Genomic DNA, 5,366 nt, shown 5'->3' on the forward strand with positions numbered 1-5,366 from the left:
ATGTGTATTAAATATATATATATATATATATATATATATATATATATAAATTTACTATTGTTTTGGGCTTAGAAAGCCGGGTTGTTACAGTGTCCGAGGGTCTCTCAACCACCGCTTGTCGTGGTGACCGTCGTCGAGGACTCGATTTTGGGCCAACCGCGAGCGGGAGACCAGTATCCGCCCCGGCCCTCGTGAGCTGAGGGGAGTGGGGGCGACGATGTGTGACACCCAGGCAGACGTGCCCTCGACCAAGAGGCCTCGGGTGCAACTTGCGTTCAAAGACTCGATGGTTCACGGGATTCTGCAATTCACACCAAGTATCGCATTTCGCTACGTTCTTCATTGATGCGAGAGCCGAGATATCCGTTGTCGTGAACCTGCTGCAGCGAATTAATATTCGCTGCCGATTTGTGTGTTGCGCAGCGAAATTCTGTTTCGCTGCCGCAACTGAACCTGCTGCAGCGAATTAATATTCGCTGCAGATTTGTGTGTTGCGCAGCGAAATTCTGTTTCGCTGCCGCAACTGAACCTGCTGCAGCGATTTGATATTCGCTGCCGATTTGTGTTTGATATTCGCTGCCGATTTGTGTGTTGCGCAGCGAAATTCTGTTTCGCTGACGCAACTGAACCTGCTGCAGCGAATTAATATTCGCTGCCGATTTGTGTGTTGCGCAGTGAAATTCTGTTTCGCTGCCGCAACTGAACCTGCTGCAGCGATTTGATATTCGCTGCCGATTTGTGTGTTGCGCAGCGAAATTCTGTTTCGCTGCCGCAACTGAACCTGCTGCAGCGAATCCATATTCGCTGCCGATTTGTGTGTTGCGCAGCGAAATTCTGTTTCGCTGACGCAACTGAACCTCCTGCAGCGATTTGATATTCGCTGCCGATTTGTGTGTTGCGCAGCGAAATTCTGTTTCGCTGCCGCAGCTGAACCTCCTGCAGCGAAGTGATATTCGCTGCCGAGTTGTGCGTTGTGCAGCGAAACTGTGGCGCCAACAGCGGTGCAGTTCTCGCTGCCGAACTGGCAGCCTGCGGCGAACCAGTTCTCGTTGCCGAATTGGGCAGCCCGCAGCGAACCAGTTCTCGCTGCCGCTTCCTACAATAAGCCTCCTAGGCAGGAATGACTTAAATGCTAATAACAATTTCATGATATGATGGTGTAAAATAGGGAACACTTGAATGTGAACATATGAACTATTGAAATAAGTGTGATGATGAATGTGATTCAAAAATAAAATAAATACAACTGTGCTGATTTGTGACCATTGATGTCTTAGGTGGTGCGGTCGGGATTGGACCATCATCAAGACAGGAACGACCCACAGGTGGAGCAGGTAGGTGACTTGCACCTTTCTTTTTCATACGTTGAATCTTGGAATATTTTAACTTGAGTACTACCATATTGTGAGAACCGATATTAAATTGTCGAACGCTGAATTGTTGATAAAAGACTGATTAGCTTCGGCTAATGGCATCCAAACGGATGGCCGGGACAAAGAATGATTAGCTTCGGCTAATGGCGTCCGAATGGATGGCCGGGATGAAGGACTGATTAGCTTCGGCTAATGGCATCCAAACGGATGGCCGGGACAAAGAGTGATTAGCTTCGGCTAATGGCATCCGAATGGATGGGCGGGACAAAAGAGTGATTAGCTTCGGCTAATGGCATCCGAATGGATGGCCGGGACAAAGAATGATTAGCTTTGGCTAATGGCGTCCGAATGGATGGCCGGGTTAAAAAGGGATGATTTCGCTGCCGATTGTGGATCGGCAAAGACGCAGTTCCGCTGCCGATTCTGGATCGGCAGCGACGCAGTTCCGCTGCCGATTCTGGATCGGCAGCGACACAGTATTCGCTGCCGATACAGAAATCGGCAGCGACCTAGTTTCCGCTACCGATACAGAAATCGGCAGCGACGCAGTCTTCGCTGCCGATACAGAAATCGGCAGCGACCCAGTTTCGCTGCCGATTCCTTGATCGGCAGCGATGTAGTTTCGGCTGCCGATTTTAGGATTGACAGCGACGCAGCTATCGCTATGGAATCCGAATGGATAGCCGGGACAAATAAACGACTAGTTTCGGCGAATGGCATTTGAAAACTTGTGTATCTATATGTACTACTAATTGTTACATCAAATACATGAAGAAATTATAAATGTTAATGCTTATTTAATTGCTAGGCCGTTAGTTACCATTATTATTATTATTAAGTATTTGTTTTCTCTTAAATGTTTTGTACTGCTGCAGGGACGTCACACCAACGAGATGTCTAGGATACCCGATACACGGGAATCTACTTTTGCAAGGAATTAAGTAGATGCATTCTAACTCACAATTTATTTTGAAGGGATCAATGTACTAAATGTATAACTTTTATTAGATCCTTTTTGTTTAAAATTTGTGATGGCTATTAGTAGTATAAGAATGCAAACTCATGTCCATGTATATATATTTTTTAATATGAACTTCAAATCATGCAACCTTAATATTATGTGTTTGTGTAAGATTCGCTTTTGAATGAACTGTTGATTGTATGGATTGGATTTTGATGATGTGGGGATTCAAGTTCTTTGATTACCGGCACCATGTGTATTAAATATATATATATATATATATATATAAAAAAAAAAATTTACTATTGTTTTGGGCTTAGAAAGCCGGGTTGTTACAGATTGGGTCCTCAACCTCCTCTTCAGCCTTCTCCTGCTCAGCCACAGGTGCAAACCCAACAAGATGTTGCCATTCCTGTGGGTTTTACAGGAGATGTTAGGTCTGAAGTTGCTCTTGAACCTACTAATGTCTGGGTTACAGTGGAATCCAGACGCAAATCCAGAAAACAGGATAAGGGTAAGGCGGTAGTGGCAATTGAACCCGGGGTGGAGACTATTCCTATCCCTTCCTCTTCCCCTGTTTGCTCTGGACCTGACCAAACCTCCGCTGAAACTACTCCACTGGTGGCATCCCCTTGTGTAGCTGGTGTTGGGGCTTCTTCCCCTCCTTGTACCGTAACCTTAGCTCAGCCCCCTTGTGCTGGCAATGAACACTGTCACTCCCCCCCCCCAAAATAATTCTGTCTCTACTGATGATGCTGCTCATCTGCATGGTCCACCTATCCCTTCTCCTATAGTGGAGGTGTTGGCCCAGAGTTGAGTCCAAACTCGAAACCAGAAGAAGCGTGGAGGCAGGGAGAGGACTTCCCCTCCACGTGCATATTGATGATCACTTTCAGGTGGTATCAAAGAGGCCTTATTGGTGCAGCATGAGGTTGATTGCCTCATGACATATTTCTGTAATATCTCTGTCTGGGAGTCTTATGGGATGCCATTTTGGTACTGTTCCAGTTGGGGTTATTTGATTGGGATCATAGGTTCTCGCTGGGTGCTGCTGCCCTCTGTGTACTAGGAATACTATGTGTTTCTCTTGTGCATGCAGGGTGTTGTTGCCTTGTGTATTGCCGCTCCACAACTACATGGTTCATGCATTTTGGTTTCACGTGATTCATCTTGCTGCTGGGGCCCCCGGTCGGCTTATGAACTATTGCTGCTGGTGGCTGTCTTTCTATGCTGTTAGCTTGTATTCCTGTATTGTTACTGCTTTTGTTCCCTTCGGTTTCAAACGAAGGCTGATTTCTTAGACTGTTTTTCTCTTATACATGGTGGGAGTCTGTTCCCACAGGATTGTTTGTTTCCTTTACCTGGATATTATTATCCAAATGTACTGCTGGTATCCAGCTTGTATCGCAAGCTTGTCTTGCTCTTTTTGATCTATATACTTCTAACATTTGATCAAAAAAAAAAGAGCTCTCAGTTGAATTCAAATCTTTTGTCTCTCTTCTCTCGGTTTAACTTCCAAGAGAAGTTTTGGATTATTATCTCCCGACACCCAGTTCAATGCTGTGCTTTTCTTAGATCTGGAAGTGGTGGACCAGTTCCTGCCTCTCCCACTTCCTAATTTAGGGCTAGCTTGATCTTTAAGGGGGTTCACCTCCCTCTGCATCATCATGGGGTTCTTCCCTCATGAATTGTTCTGTCTCCAGTCTACGTGCTGGTTCACTGCTCTGTCCTTCCCTGGGTTAGCGTTAGCTGTTGTTGCTTTCTGTTCCATGCATTGCTGTCAATAATGCTCGTCTACTAGAGCCACGGGCATGCTTAGATGGTCTACATTCCTGCTTATTGGAGTTGGTGGAATCTGCTTTGCTTGTTGTCTCTGTGAATGTTGCTTGTTGATAGTCATATGGTCAGCTAGTACATAGCATGCGTTGCTCTTGGTTGGTCTATTGATTTGGCTGCCCTGCTTTTGGGTTGGGTGGTCCGTGGCTGCTATCTTCACAAGCTGTTATCTGTTGAGCTTCTCCGGATTGGCTTGTTGGGATTTCTTGTAGTCCTGCTTATAAGGTTGTTGTTGCTGATATAGGCAGGTTTCAATGATGTGCTCTTGTCGCTGCAGCTGGTGTGTTGTCTTGACCTGCAGGTTCTCTGCAGATTGCTTGTGCTGTTGGACTGGCCCTCTTGGGGCAGGTTTTAATGCTTGCTCTATTCTTCTCTAGTTTGTGCTTTGCTGGTTCTAGCGGGTTGGCCTGAGCTTCCTTGATGGTAGTGGTTGGTTTGTGTGTGCATCTCAGATGTGAATACTTGGTCCCTCCGCAGCTTTGCGCAATTTATTGATGCCATGGATTCCTTCAGTTTGGGTGAGGGTCTCTCCCCAATTGCTTGGACTACCGATGTATCTCTGGCGTAGCACTGCTAGTATGCTGGTTTGATTGAAGGATATTGGGGAATTTTTCATTCTTCAGCTCACTTCTAAGTGCTGGATAGAGACTATTCTCGTATCAATCAAGTAAATGTTGTGGTATGGATCAGGGCTTCTGGAGACGCTGAGCAGATGGTTCACTACTCTTGTGTTGCTTGGTAACGAGCTATGGTTGGGTGAGGGTCTCTCCCCACATGCTTTGTCCTCTTCCCTGTTACCGTTCCGGTGCAGCTGGTTTGCTTTTCTGGTTGCTGCCGTATGCAGCCTGATATGCTATGCTTCCGAAGCTGGCTGGACAGCTCTGTTTTTGAAGCTGGCTGGTATAATGGTTTGCCAGAGATGTTATATGCTTCTCTGGCTCTTTTTGGGTGCTGCTTCTTGCAGCTTGGTTTGCTGGATTCCTTCCTTGGTATGCTATGGGTTGCACGAGTGCTGATATAGTGCTGGGTTGCAAATCTGTGTTTACTGGCTAGGTTTTTAGATGCTACTGGTTTGCCACAATGGCTTCCTCGCTGGATGTGAGGCATTGCTTGGGACTAGTCTGGGTGAGGTTCTCTCCCCTCGTCCAAAACCTATGCCTCTTGTCTCCTTGGTTTTTCTACAGGTCTGATTCGGC

General features: G+C 46.3%; 1 non-coding gene across 1 annotated transcript; it reads right to left on the bottom strand.

Annotated features, from left to right (window-relative positions):
* Positions 1-222: 222 nt before the first annotated feature.
* Positions 223-378, bottom strand: LOC112325590 (5.8S ribosomal RNA). The gene has a single exon (XR_002979568.1). It is a non-coding gene; the product is annotated as a 5.8S ribosomal RNA (ribosomal RNA).
* Positions 379-5,366: the final 4,988 nt, after the last annotated feature.

Source organism: Populus trichocarpa, unplaced genomic scaffold (genome assembly GCF_000002775.5).
Source record: "Populus trichocarpa isolate Nisqually-1 unplaced genomic scaffold, P.trichocarpa_v4.1 scaffold_522, whole genome shotgun sequence".
NCBI lineage: Eukaryota > Viridiplantae > Streptophyta > Magnoliopsida > Malpighiales > Salicaceae > Populus > Populus trichocarpa.